Below are 14,742 nucleotides of genomic sequence, written 5' to 3' on the forward strand. Positions count from 1 at the left end.
GTCATCCGTGCCCAGCCGTCGGCTCCGAGACTTTGAAAATGATGCGTCCCTTCAATCCTCTCTCTGCTGGGGGCTGGCGTGTCTGATTAGGGCTTAGTGCGGCCAGCAGGGGGGCGAGGTGGAGAGGAAAGAGGGGGGAGCAGTGGAGGGCGCTGATGAAAGATCCGGGATGGCATTTAATCTGCCACGGTGTGCGTGCATCTCCCTTTTCCTTCTTGCGGGCTTTGTGGAGCTCTCAAAGGGTGGAGAGCCGTCTTTTCCTGGGGTGAGACTGAGGGGCTGGTAGTTTTGGTGTCATGGTGGGGGTTAAAAGCACAACAGGTTCCTCCTATATCCTCCTAGCCCTCGGTGCTGGAGCAAGGAGACAGTTCAAAGCACCGTGCACGGGTTGGAGAGGAAGGGACCTGGTCTGCTCCGGCACCTGCTTCCCACACACCTTGGAAAGTGCTTGGGCCCCAGAGCAGAGGCTGAGGGAGGGGTCTCCAAGGGCAATTGATGCTAACTCCACAGAGGCACCTGGCTTTGATGCTGAATGAACCAGGTGCCGTGGAAAGCTGGGGCTGTGCTTTGTGTCCAGCAATGGGATTCCATGGCATAGAGCATGCACGTCCACACAGGAGCAGTTGTAGATAGCGTGCATGTGACTATATAGGGGCACATAGGCATATGTGTCTAGGTATGTCTGCCACTGTAGGAGCAGGTTGTTATATAGCACCAGTGGACACATAACAGGTGAGCACATAGCATGTGCACCAACACAGGACCATACAGGTGGCCATACAGCCCACATACAATGCATGACAATACAGAACAATGCAGCCATGCTTATAGCGTGTCTGCTCAATGCCCATTTAAGCCTATGCAGGTGGCATTCACAATGCATGTTCCATTGCGCATATAAAGACTATGTTGCTATAAAGCAAATGTGTTCATATGGCATAGGACCATATGGAGCAGGGGCTGCCTTTTTCCTGACATTTGTGTTTGATTGTTAAAGGAGAAAGGATGTTGGCAAACAACATTTCAGAGTCATCCAAGTGCTTCAGAAGTTCAGCTTATAAGTGAAAGGCCAGTGCACTGTTCTATACAGCAGGGTTTAAGATTTTACCAAACCCGCTGACTGTATAGTTTTAGAGAAATTGAATTTCCCAAAGACTTTTACCGAGGCAACAGAGGGGAATTTCGACTCAGAAGCAGAGCTGACCTCATCAGAACCTGGTAATTAGCAATCACTGTTGCTGAACAAGTGTGAGTATGTAAGGGAAGAGAATAAAGGCAGAGGGACAGATCTTTAGCTGTGTAAATCCGTGTAGCTTCATTGACTTCGGCAGGCTTCCCTAGTTTATGCCAGACTTAGGGTGCAGAGGCTCTCACTAAAGAATGGGGACTGTTTCCATGTCTAGAAAAAGCTGCTGGGAGTATCTCTTGTGTTCCTCTCCTCTGAACACACTTTACCTTGTCCAGAAGTGCCTTTTTTGTAGCTGCCTCTGTTTAAGTGCAGGGAGAAAGGTTTCTTGGAAGAGGCAGCCAAGGAGACCATCAACCAGGGAAGCAGAGTGGGAGGGAGTGGGAAACTCTCAGCAAAAGTCTTTCTTTGTCCAGCAGCCTACAGAGAAAGTTTTGTTTCGTGCACCTTTTGCAGCTGCATCTTATTATGCATTCATTTATTCTAGTAGCCGGTGCCATTACAATAGCTGCTAGAGAAGAAATGTAGACTAGTCCTTGGAAATGGGAGGCAGGACTCCTGGGTTCTATTTCAAACTCTGCTGTTGACTTGCTGTGTGACCTTGGACAAGTCCCTTACCAGCTGTGGGGCCAGATTTTCAAATCTCAGTGCCTTCATTTCCTTGTTTATAAAGGAGATGTAATAACACTAAACCACCTTTGGAAACTCCTTGGACATCCTCAAAGGAAAGTGGCTTTATAAGTGCAAAGTATTACTGTACTTAATGGGCCAGATCTCAGTGGGTGTACACTGGAGCTACACTGAATTACGCCCAGCTGAGGATCTGATCCAATGTTTATCATGTGCTTTGAGATCCTTAAAAGCAACATAAAATGCTACCATATGGGATGCCAATGGCAGGCATTTAGCAGAACAGGCAGAAAATGCTGCAGGTGCAGTTATGGCCACAAATGGACTATGTAAAAATAAGCTCCTTCGTGCTGTACACATCTGGTCCCTGAAAGTTTTGCCATTGGTTTCAATGGGAGCAGGATTGGAGCATGTTGTGATTCAACTCTGCTGGAAGACAGTGCTGCCCCAAGAACTACAATGCTACGGTGCAGCTTGTAAAAATACAACGTTACGACATGGATGAGAAGGGCGCAGGGCTTTCTAACTGCCCGTTTTAGATCATTCCACTTGCAAATCAACACGAAGGGAATTAGAAACGATGGGCCTGGTTCTTTTCTCATTTACACTGGAGCAAATCAGGAGTTACTACATTAAAATGCCTACGTAAGTGAGAGAAGAATTGGACCCAATATACATAGGTGTCCTTAATAGGGAGTTTCCACATTCTTGCATATTTTGACCCCAACCCTGTGAGGTGCTGAACACCTCATTTCACACTGCAGTCCATGGTAGATATGGGCGCTGAGTATCTTGCAGGGTAGGACTCTAAGGACCAAGTCCTGCTGCTCTTGAAGTCGATGGTAAAATTCCCAAAGGCTCCAGAGGGATCAGGATCTGCCCCTTAAAGAGGTCTTTGTAAGCGAGGAAGAATGCAGCAACCTTAACATAAAACTCAGGGCCCAATCGTACAACTCCTCCATGATCGGAGCTCCCCATGACCTCTGGGTTTGGAGAACTTGCAGGGATGAGCCCGGAACGAAGCTGCTGCTGACTTTACTGACCCAAACCCAGCGTTACTCCCTTAGCCCTGCAGGAGTCTGTGCGGCAGGGGAGAAGTGTGGTGCATGCTATTTCCCTAACCCTCCTCTCCCTCACTCTAATTTTAAACCAGAAGAATGGCACTGACTAGGCAGTGAAGCTCCTCGCAATTTACACTGGTGTGAGAGGAGACTCAATCCAGTGCGGTGTTTGCACCATCAGCTGCCTTGCCAGCAAAGCTCTGACTGCAAAACCTGTATCGCTGACAAAGAGATAAGAGGCAGAAGGAGAAAAGCTGGGATTTTAGAGCTTTTGATTTGTAAACTGTGCAAACTGCTGGACATAGATGCACACCCTCAAGATGTCCCTTTTACTGTCACTCTTCCGACCGCAATAGTATTTTAAAATGCTTAGGGCCAGATTCTGCTCTCAGTTACAGCACTGTCAATCTGGAGTAACGCCACTGACTTCAGTTACTCTGGATTTACATGGGGTAGCTAAAATCAGAATATGGCCTTTCCAGGCATCCACTGCCATTAGTGTACTTCATCCAGACAGGTGGGTATTCATATACACTGCAAGTCAGGTCCTGCAGGCGAAACTCCTAGGTGTTCGGCTAGGTTTAGCCTTCTAGTGAGAACAGCAACTAGCTCATTGTAGGCTTCCCAGCTGGATTGCGACAGGCTTTAGCTAATCAGTGGAGGCGACGCATGGTCAAGACTCCATAATGGCCTTCATTAGACAGCATGTCCTGTTCCGTAAAAGCAGCTAAGCTGAGGCTACCAAACTCATGTCAAGGATGGCCCAAGAAAGATAAAGGGAATGGCAGTGGGGAGAGATCACATGATAGGCCGTTGACTTTATTTGGAAGTGGAGCAAATTACTCCGGGGCATAGCTGGAGTTAAATTAAATTTCCTTCGGGAACCTGTGAACTCTGGGGAGTCAGAGATGGAGTCCAGGTGGCCCCAGTTCCGAGAGACTAAGAGGGGTTTCATTATTTTTATTTTTTTTCCCTTTCCCTTTTTCTTTTTATTTCCCTAAAGACGGCTGGCTTATCCTCGGTAAGCCCTCTGCTGTGGTCTATGGCTTTTTATTCCTATGTGATTGCGTTTCCTAACTCATGTAGGGCTAAAAGCCATGGGCTACACAGAGGACAACTCCACCTTCTCAGGCACCTCTACAGTCTGCACGGATTCCTGATCCCTTTTTAATCACCCATATTTATTTGGTAACAAATAGCAAGTGAAAGGGGGCATTGAAGCCTTGCATGACCTTGAAGGTTTAGCAGGACAAATGGGGTAGGGGGTGGTTAGCAAAAGGACAGACAAAGGAGGGGTGGGGGGTGATGTTGGCCTTTCAGAGCCCTTCCTCCCCATTCAGAGCTGAAAGGCGGCTTTGGTGCGTCCGGGGCTGCACAACTGCTATAAGAAGTCTTTAGGAGGGAGGCTTTGAGTTTTTTTTTTAGTGCCGGGCTTTTCTCACACAGTTCAAAGCTCCCCCACCTGCAGCTCTTCTGAACAAAAGGTTCAGGCACAAACCAAGGCTATTTCCTATGGAGACAGAGTGCCGGTTAACTAGACCCACAGAAAGTAGCCACCAGGTAATTATAAAAGTCTTTTCTCTTCTATTGTCTCCTTTCTCTAGCGGGATCGCACAGGTGTCCAAGAAAGAGACAGGCCCCTCCAATCACTTTTACTCTGATTCCATCCTGCACTCCCAGTCTCCCCTACCCTCTTTGCACTTCGAGGCCACGGCGGCACCAAACACAGAGGGCTGAATCCTCGGCTGATGGAAATGGGCATAGCTCTGTTGCCCTCAGTGGAGCCATGTCAAAGTGCACCAGCCAAGGATTTGTCCCAGCGTCTTCTGTGAGGCTGTGGCTAATGCTGTGAGATCAATGTGGGGTGGAAGAAACCGGGGGTGATTGGCGAAAGATGATAATCATACAGCAGAACTGTGCTAATTCTCACAGTGCTAATCTGCAAACCCAATAATCCACAAGTTCAAAACCTGGCAGGGTCTCGCTCAGCTTCTTGGCTCAGACTGTGCAGCAAAGAAAATGCTGTGGTGAGGTTTCATGCTGATCAAACTTCGTTATATTCTCCTGCATATTTGGTCGTGCAGTGGGAAGACATGCTTACTATATCCCCAAGCCAAGCATTTCAAAATCATGAGTCAGACACCTCCAAAATCATGAGGCTTACTTTCTGAGCTTTGAGCTTTTAGGGGTCACAGTCTTAAGCTTTTTCCCCTCCACATTTATCCTTTTATAAAAAAAGTGAAAGCTGAGCTTCTCACATGACTCCAGGAACTGGGACTTTCAGAAAAGCACCAAATATCATCCCAAGACTCATGGTAAAATCATGAGAGTTAGCAAGAGTGTGCCACGTAAATAATTAAAACTAAGCAATGTTAGTCAAAATTAATTGAACAAAGCAGATCTTGTGAGGCTGTTAGGGTATTTTTGGTTGGTTTGGGTTTCGGGGGGAGGTGGGGGTGGAGCAGGATTTGCTAATTCACAACATTTGCCTATTGCAACCGGTCCCCATCACTTGTGTCAATGAGGGCTCAATCCTGCAGTCACGTCTTCATTGACTTCAATTGGACTCAATGTGGACACCTGTTTCTTTGATCTTGGCTAGCTATTAGTGAAGGAGCAGGACTCTGATGGTTAACGCTCCAGTCCTGGATAGCTTGGATAATTAACTGGCAATAATAGGAAAGGAAAAAAATTAACGAGCCCATTTAACCACCTTCTTTGTCGTAAACCAAAATGTTTTGTTGTGCTGGGAAAGTAATGAGCAAAATCCCCTTTTCCTGTTAATGGTACATTAACCCATCTTGAATTGTGGCAAAACTCCTGTGGAATGCACAGCCCTGAGATCGCCATGCTGTTCCTGAATGAATTCCTAATGATCAGTGCAGCTGCTCTGGGGCCCCCCACACTTTCATAACGATAGGGGATTTAAATGGGGAACGTTGCTTAAAAGGATTGGGGAAACAGTTCTTCCAGGATCCCAGCTCTCCTTACACTGTACCCGTTCATCCTGATTAGCCTCAGTCATCTCCGGTAATTGCAACGCTTCATTCTGCGACTAATCCAACCGCCGGGCTGGGTTAATTTGTATCTTTGTTTCATGAATATGGAGTGCACAACATGCCACCTTTATAATCAGGATGCCGGGAAGCTGGCACTTGTTTACAGGCACAATTTTTAAGTGGTAATTGCTTCTTATTGTCAACAGGCTCCAAGAGATTGCAAAGGATCTCAAATACCCAAACAGAAGCGGCTATAGCCCCCATTAATATTTCGGTGGCTGTCGGGCAAAGCTGATCAGAACAAGATTATTGGCAGCCTGTCTGCAGAATGCAGGCTAGATACTCATCTCCTGAGACTCGCTTTGACTACCCTTTATGCTATTGATTTTTCTTTTAGCAAAGCAGGCGCTTAAAAAAGAAAGAGAGAGAAACACTCAACAACATGTATGTTTTCAACACTGCGGTCTATGGAAACCCAGCTGGGGTAGGAGGGTGAGAGCTGGGTCTGATCACTTATCATGGCCTCTGTCAGTCAAAAACAAATGGATCTTTGGCCAAACACGTCCCACAAAGTCTTTTTCTCCCTTAGGTTTTTTTTTTTTTTTCAGATGGAATATTTTCTTGCCAAGCCGGAGACAACCCAAGCTGCAAGACCTGGATTCTGATTTTTGAACACTCCAAAGTTTGAGGAGTATTTGGATCTGGTTTGGTCCATTATCATGACAGGAGCATTGATTCATATACTTTAGGGCCAGGAGAGACCATTACAATCATCTGATCTGACCTCCTGCAAAGCACAGGCCATAGACTTTCACCCTATGGTAACTGCATCAAGCCCATTCCTTCTAGCTGAGCTAGAACATGTTTTTTACCTAGAGCATATTTGGGCCTGTCTCTGCCATTGACCTGATTCAAACATCAAGCAACCCAAAAAATCAGAGTTGTTTTGGTTCTGGGCTTTTATTTCAGGCCCATCACTAATGGAAATGGGGTTGACCTTGCAGGGATTCTCAGGAGGAGTGTCTTGGGGACTGCGGCAGAAGGGGCATTTGAAACAAGACCTCATAGGAGGCACGGAAGGCGTAGTAAGACTTGGGACAAGTGGCTGCAGGAATGGATGCTAGCAAAGGTGGTTGCAAAGCATCTACTGAAGAAGAGGTAAGACTTCCAGGGTCAGGTGAGCTATGGGCTTGGTTGTTATCCAAGAGTTGAAAGTAGCTCATGCGGCCTTACAGTTAAAGCAACCTTTGCCTGCTGGTCTAAGCGCCTATATTAGGACTTGTCTACACAAAGAAGTTAATTTGGGTGAAGGTAGGGTGTGAATTTAAACAAGAATAGCTATTCCTGAATAATTTACCTTATTCTGAATTAACTTAATCCACTTTCAAAATGAATTAAACTAATTCAGAATAAACTAATCAGGAATAAATCCCTATGTAGACCAGCTCTAAGGGTGTCCACACATGGAATTGTTCAGGAATAACTAGTGAGCTTTTATCTACACACTCCCTTAATCCATATTAACCTTCAAGTAAGTGTAGACAAGCCCTTACTGACCACATCAAGGAGCAGACTTTTGGGCCCCAGCTTCCAGTGCTTGAATTAGGGTCAATGAGGTTAATAACATCCCTGCCTCCCAATGCAGCAAGGAGATGATGAGTTTCCGCTGGCATCTTCCCTTTGAAGCGAAACATCTCAAAGCTTTTGTTTAATTTAGTTGAAATCCCTTCTCCAGCCACCCTTCCACCTCTGACCCCAGCCGGGACTCTCTGACCTAGCTCTCTAGGAGATGAGGCAAAGACTCTCAGGCCAACTCTGCCACTGTGGTTATAACAAAAATAAAACGACTAGTTGAGCTGACAAACGTAGGGTGAGATTTTCAAAGCAGCCTTGAAGACTGTACACACACCTGCCATTACTTTTAACAGGAGAGATGGCTCTCACTCCCCTGGACTGCTTTGGAAATCTCATCCCTAACAAAAGGAAGAGCTCTAAAAAAGTTCAAAGCTCTTCACTGTTTTTCCCATGCTATTTATTGTCATTGCAATAATGCTGTCTCCTGCCCTGAAAAGAAAGAGATGGGAGCCATCAGATTGCTACAATACTGTTAATTCCTTTCAGAGCTACCGAGAACTAAAGAGGAGGGCCAGTCAAGCCACTAGGAGCAACCATTACCTAGTGACACCCTAAACCCTAGCCAGTATTTGTTATGGGCCAGATGGTGGCTTGGCTTGTGCAGGACAGTAGGACACACCTATGCATCCCAGCATTGGCAGCTGCCTATAGGTGAGAGCAGTTTGTACAGGGCAGCTAGATCTCTCCTACCCCATGTGCATTGGCAGAATCTCGGTGCCATATCCTTCCCCTATGTGCCAGTCAGCACACCTGTTCAGGTAGCCTGGCACAGGGTACTTCTACCAAAGCAAGGGGGAATTCTTGTTAAGTCACAATCTGCTTGCTGGTCTGCTCCAGGGGCAGGATAACTTGCTCAGGGCTTAGGGCAAAGTCACACTTGGGCCCTGTGTTAACACACCTCCCCCTACTTACAGACAGAGCTGGAGCTCTGGATTTCTTGCTGGGTCAGCTGGTCACATGGAAGACAATCCCATGAGCAGGAGCAATTTCCCTGCAGACCATGATAAATGACTCCAGGGAGGGAGTTGCAATTATTAATATTTTAATTACAGCCAGATGATAACGAACCAAAAAGCCATTCTTTATTAAAGCTGCAGTAGCTGGGTAATGAAGGAAGAGGCTGCTTCTCTTTCCCTTCAATCTCCTCAAGCTCATTTAACTCGCTCTAAGTTGAGAATGTTGGGGGATGAGATACCAGGAAGGAAGAAGCTGCCGTTCTTATTTAGTTCTGTCTCAATGGGCCGCAGAGACCATTCCCACCTTCACTTGTTAGCCACTCCCCTCTATCTTATCATGAAGGGCCTGATCTAAAGCTCATTAAAGTCAGTGGGAGTCTTTCCATTGACTTCAGTGGCTGGAGATCAGGACCCAAGTACATTGGACCACATCCATCCCAATGAAGTCACTGCAGGGATAAAATTGGCCTGTTCATTCACCCAGAGTTTGCTTTGCCACCTGCTCACCCTGGGAAAATCCCTGTCAACTGGGTGGAGAATCGTAGAGAGGTTCTCAGCTCAAGGTGGGTTGTTGTGTGGTTCCAGTTTCTTTTTAATTGTGTCTTTTGCGTTGATGGGTCTTAGTCCAGTTACTCATGGGCAAGTGTCCAAAAATCCCGCTCATCCTAACTGGACCATTGTTGGCAGTCTCAGTAGAGGGGTCAGGCACTGAATGGGCCATGGAGACTGAGCTCCCCTCTTATATCCTAGTGGTGGTCCCTCTTTCCAGGGTGAGGCTGTGGCGCATTGCTGGGCTAGTGATGGGGAAGTTTGCCCACACTGTACCTGTTCCATGGATAATGAAGGGGGGAAATGTCAGGAGATTTGCAGTTAATTTTTCCTTCCCTCCTGTCTCATCCTCATTTATGGGTGTACATTGGATGGAGACCGAGTTTCCTCAATTTTCCAAGCTTTCGTTGCAATGGTTCAGGTTGGTTCTTCTTTTGTTTGACCCGGTCCATCCAGCCTCAGGGCCTGACCTTGCAATGTGCCGTACTACTTCAGCACAGTGCCAAGAGCCCTCAACTCCCAGAGGTGTCAATCAGAAGTGAGGGTGCTGAGCATGTTGCAGGAAGCACCTGGCACCTCATGAAATCTGAACCACAGCTACAATAGATTCTGTGGGAAGCCTGTGCAGATAGGGTTACTCAGGAGGAAAGCCAAGAGGCTTATGGAGGATATAGCTGGACATGCTGCCTCTCCAGTCATGAGGGACTTTTCAACTAAGAGCTCAGTCCTGGGAATGAAGCACCCTCAGCACTTCACAAGTTCGGGACCTGCATTCAGCAACAAGGAACTGAGGGAACTGGGATTGTTTAGTCTCCAGAAGAGAAGAATGAGGGGGGATTTGATAGCAGCCTTCAACTACCTGAAGGGGGGTTCCAAAGAGGATGGAGCTCGGCTGTTCTCAGTGGTGGCAGATGACAGAACAAGGAGCAATGGTCTCAAGTTGCAGTGGGTGAGGTCCAGGTTGGATATTAGGAAACACTATTTCACTAGGAGGGTGGTGAAGCACTGGAATGCGTTACCTAGGGAGGTGGTGGAGTCTCCTTCCTTGGAGGTTTTTAAGGCCCGGGCTGACAAAGCCCTGGCTGGGATGATTTAGTTGGGAATTGGTCCTGCTTTGAGCAGGGGGTTGGACTAGATGACCTCCTGAGGTCCCTTCCAACCCTGATATTCTGTGATTCTAAGGAAGGTTTCATGGGTGATGAGAGGTTTGCGGGCGAGGGCAGGTCACACACTAGATATAGTAGAACTAGAATGCAGAGGTGCTGCTCTCTTAGGCCCTGCTGTGCTGCAGGATGTCTGTGCATCTGCCAGCTGTTAACATTTCTTTGACTAGGCCTCTCCTGAAAAAAGAAAATATTAAAAAAAAAAAAAAAAAAATCCCCCCACAGATGATACCACACAGGCTCTCTATGACAAGCTCACATCAGCTCACACTACCAGAGAAATAAGGACCAGGAGATGTGCTAGACATGCCCAAGTCCATTTCACTGGCAGTCAGACACAGAGACACATCTGTACAACTGGGGCTTCACTCAGACACATGTAGCTCTGTGGTTCACGCAAGCCATTTTGTTAGCATTTGATCCAAGCCTGGAGTAACATTATTATTTATGGTTTGTTTGTGTCACAGTAACACCTAAACTCCTTAACATAAATTGAGACTCCATTGTGCTAGGCGCTGTACATATGCACAGCAAGACAGTCCCTGCCCCAAAGACGTTACAATCGAAATAGATAAGACAGACAAAGGGTGGGAAAAAGAAAGGATTTTTTATGCTCATTTACAGATGGGGAACTGAGTCGCAGAGAGATTAAAGGAGAGATTTTCAAAAGAGCTCATTTTGGTGGCTGAGCTCTTTAGAAAATCTGGCCCCCTTTGACTTGCTAAGTGTCTTCATGCCTTTTGAGTTTTTGCTTGGAAAATTCACAAGTAGGACAAAAAGGGACAAACAATTTTTTTTTGCTATGAACTATTCACTCAGCTCTGCTATCTAGGGAAAGATATGGATCTACTGTATATACCATGGGATGCCCCCCCTGGCCACCGCCGCCACGTCTGCTTGAAAATGGGTTATTAAGTAACAGGCTACCCCACTGGTGCTGAGTCAGCCTGAAACTAATGAACACCCTGGCTGGCCATTTGAAATTTATTGCACCTATTAATTACAACCATTAGCTGCAGCCAGTGAAATTTTTATAATGAGGACCCTTGTGACTTTGCCTTCCTAGCAGCAAATTAACTGTGTGGGGGGAAGAATCAATGGGATCAGCATACTTTACAGAAGTGATGTTTTAATTAGCAATTCTCAGCAAACATGCGGGCCCAAGAAACAGTGCTTTGGTTCATTATCTCCTCTTAAAGGGACAGAATTTCTTTTTGATTTAGTCCTTTTCCGGTCTCTTTGGTTTAAAAAAAGTATCCCGCTGTAAATTATGGGTTGCTGCTCTTAATTGGGTTTTGCCTTAGGTTGGTTATAATGAGGGAGGCATCCAAGGTATGTGAAAAAATAATAACCATAATTTTAGAAGTGGAAATAAAAAAAGAGATTAAATAATGTGGATACTCTGGTAAAATTAACCAGCTCTACAGCAACTGGCATACAGAGGAGTGTAATGAAGTGGCTGGTGCGCACGTGAGGCATGCCCTCTCCTGGATGCAATCAGTATGGCCCTGTACTGCTAATAGCTAAAGGAGATAGATGCTCCATTATTTTAAGTGATAGATTTTAGAGCCAGTGGTCTCTGGATTCCATCCTGTAATTTTCATTAAGTTCTTAAGGCCTCATTACACAGTGTGCAGTAGTGACTATTAAAGGCCTAGGTGACTGGATTTGTTGCAACAGTCAAGAGTAAAGATGAACCCAGCCCAATTTGAGTCCAGACCTGTGCTTTCCAGAGTCTGCTGGCTTTTGGAACTGGATTACAGTGTAAAATAATAATATAATAATATATGGAGATATACCCATCTCCTAGAACTGGAAGGGACCCTGAAAGGTCATCAAGTCCAGCTCCCTGCCTTCACTAGCAGGACCAAGTACTGATTTTTGCCCCAGATCCCTAAGTGGCCCCCTCAAGGATTGAACTCACAACCCTGGGTTTAGCAGGCCAATGCTCAAACCACAAAATTATGTCATAAATCTCTTCATGTAGGCCTCTATGCTGGGGCACTGCTCACAATTCTGACACACTTGAAGCCCAAGGTTTTAAAAAGTGACAGTGGTTTGGGGCGCCCCAGGTGAGACACCTGAAAGGGGCCTGATGGTCAGAGGATGGGTGCTCAGCACTGTCTACTTGTCCAACTCTTTTAAGGTGTCTCAGATCAGGCTCCCAAAATCACTGATCACATTTGAAAATCTTGGCTGTAAAGGTCAGAGATGGCTGTATATCCAGCATGAAGGGGAAACAACTTGAAATTTGAAGGCATTTTTTCATATTTCATTACAAGCTATTTTATTCTATTCAGGTCCTCATACCACATCCATCACCATGGTATGTGGGCACTTTCCAGTACTAGGTCATTTTACCAGAACATTGGTCTCACCTCACAAATTTTTTGCAAAAACACGGGACCCATTTCCACTGAAAATCAGCCCGCTTCCCAAGAAGAATTGTCTTGCTGGGGGCAAAAGGCAGTTTTAAAATTTGGAGTTCAAAGTGTAAAATTTAACATTTTTCTAGTGGGGGAATTAAAAGCAAATTTGATCATATTTCTCAGAAAAGCAAAATTGGAGTGGCATAAAAATCACATGAATTGAAACCTCAGAATTTCTGTGCAAACCTTTGCCCGGACAATTAAAGGGCCAGTGACACATCATGACAAACCTTGTCTTTCAGTGCAACTCTGCTTTTAGCCGCGTGAAAAGAGGGTTCACCTGATTCTTCCCTCATCCGAAGCAGAGCCCAGTGGGTATGACCATAGCCGTTTTAAGGGTAATAATACATGATACCACAAGATGCAGGTGATTGGTCAAACTGCCAGTAACAGAGTTGCCCTGTAGATAAATTTAGTCCTATGACTTCAAAGGAGGAATAAACAGTAGGGACAAATGTACACATCTTTTATTGCAGTGTCAGATTCTTATCTCAGGGCTTGTCTACATGGGAAAGTTTTACAAGTTATACCAATATAACTTCCCAGGTAGACACTCTTATTCCTCAGTTCTTCCAGTTATTCCTGTAGTAACTCCTCTGGGCCCAATTCACTGTCACCCTTCACCTTGCATTGTCATTTATATCATTGCAAAGCAGGTGTAAAATGTTATCAGAATGCAATGGTAGCGTTTTACTTTCACATTTCACTGGCGTAAATCACTGCACAAGGGGCAGGGCACCAGTGATTCAGGCCCCCTGAATTCCTTTGAATTTAAACCAGTGTAAATCACATCAGAATTTTGTCCCTTTGCGCTTCTCTAACTGAGATCTCATAGCACTTTATCATCATTCATTAAGCCACACAACCCTCCTGGGAGGTAACTAATAAATACATTAACCATTTTACATATAGGGAGATTGAGGGCTTCTCTATACTGAGGATTTTTGCACCCTTCTAGCTACACCAATTTTTGCACTGGTACAAATCCCTAGTATAGACATGGTGCATCACCGATGCACCATGTCTACACTAGGGTTTTTTTAGACATGTTGCCCTGGTGCACCATGTCTACACTAGTTGTTCGTCCTGGTGCACCAATCCCCAGTGTAGACAGGCCCTTCGAGAAGTGACTGCCTCAGGACCACACAGTGAATCAGTGGCAGAGCTGGGAATAAAGCCTAGAAGTCCCAGTTCCCATTCGTTTGCTCTGACCACAAGATTACACTGCTTCTTGGCATACAACTGAGAAAGAGAGGAAAAGACAGCACGGAAAGTCCAAGCTAAAATACAGATTTCCCGTTTCATCAGCCTGACCTGGCTGTTAAGAATAGCTGGGGTTGAAAAGCAAAACCCAGTGAAATCAGTAATTGCTGGGCTAAGGAATAGGTTCTGTCCAGCTGGTTCAGAAAGACATTTATTAGGACTCGGAGAAAGTGACATTATTAAAGTGAGCATGCTGATTTCAGACAGCGCCCAATTCATCACTGTGACAGTGACAAACACGGCCCGGGGTTGTGCAATTGACTAAAGAGAATTCTCTGGCTTAACATTTTTAATGCATCCTGCATTTTCTCTCTGCTGCACAGGGCTTTATCCAAAGGATCTTCTCCCTTGAATAGAAAGGGCAGCGCAGCTCTGTGAAGCATGCCCAGCTCTTGCAAATCAAACAGGGCTTCTGTCACCGCTACTGAAGCTAGTTCATTTATTTTTTAATTATTCCTTACTCCTTCAAGATCCTTTTTCTACCTTTTCAAGAAGAACAGGAGCATTAGGCTCACTTTGTGCTTGCCTCCATTCTTCCAGGCTCATTCATCATTGTCTGCTCCCTGAATGGAAGGCAGAGGGGTCACTTTTAAAAGCCTCCGTGCGACAAGTTTCCCTAAAGACATCAATAGCTCCATAATGGAAGCTGGGGTCCTGTCAGTCAGACCGCCCAGGTTCTGATGACGGTTTTGTGTCTGCAGCTAAGTCAGTCTGTCCTGGGATCCGCTAATGTCCAAGGAGAAAGGTACCCGAGTGATGCTGTGGCAAGTGTTGGCAGAATAAATATCATAGAACCGGGGTGAGCCTGCTTGTAGGTCCATAGTAAGGAAATTTGACCGTCTGTCTATTTCAGTGTCCTGAAACAGGGCCA

General features: G+C 45.8%; 1 protein-coding gene across 6 annotated transcripts in view; it reads left to right on the plus strand.

Moving 5' to 3' along the window:
* Positions 1-14,742, plus strand: part of BLACAT1 (BLACAT1 overlapping LEMD1 locus) — a 65,994-nt gene that overhangs the window by 32,777 nt on the left and 18,475 nt on the right. For 2 of the 6 annotated variants that reach the window (XR_010600386.1, XM_065591509.1), the window contains exon 2: positions 6,881-7,034. The exons of 3 other annotated variants lie outside the window; for them this stretch is intronic. The gene's annotated coding sequence lies outside the window, so the exon portion shown is untranslated. Of the gene's footprint in view, positions 1-6,484; positions 7,035-14,742 lie in introns of all 6 variants that reach the window. One more of the 6 variants, XR_010600385.1, reaches the window with a different exon arrangement.

This window comes from Chrysemys picta, chromosome 4 (assembly GCF_011386835.1).
Source record: "Chrysemys picta bellii isolate R12L10 chromosome 4, ASM1138683v2, whole genome shotgun sequence".
NCBI classification, from domain to species: Eukaryota; Metazoa; Chordata; order Testudines; family Emydidae; genus Chrysemys; species Chrysemys picta.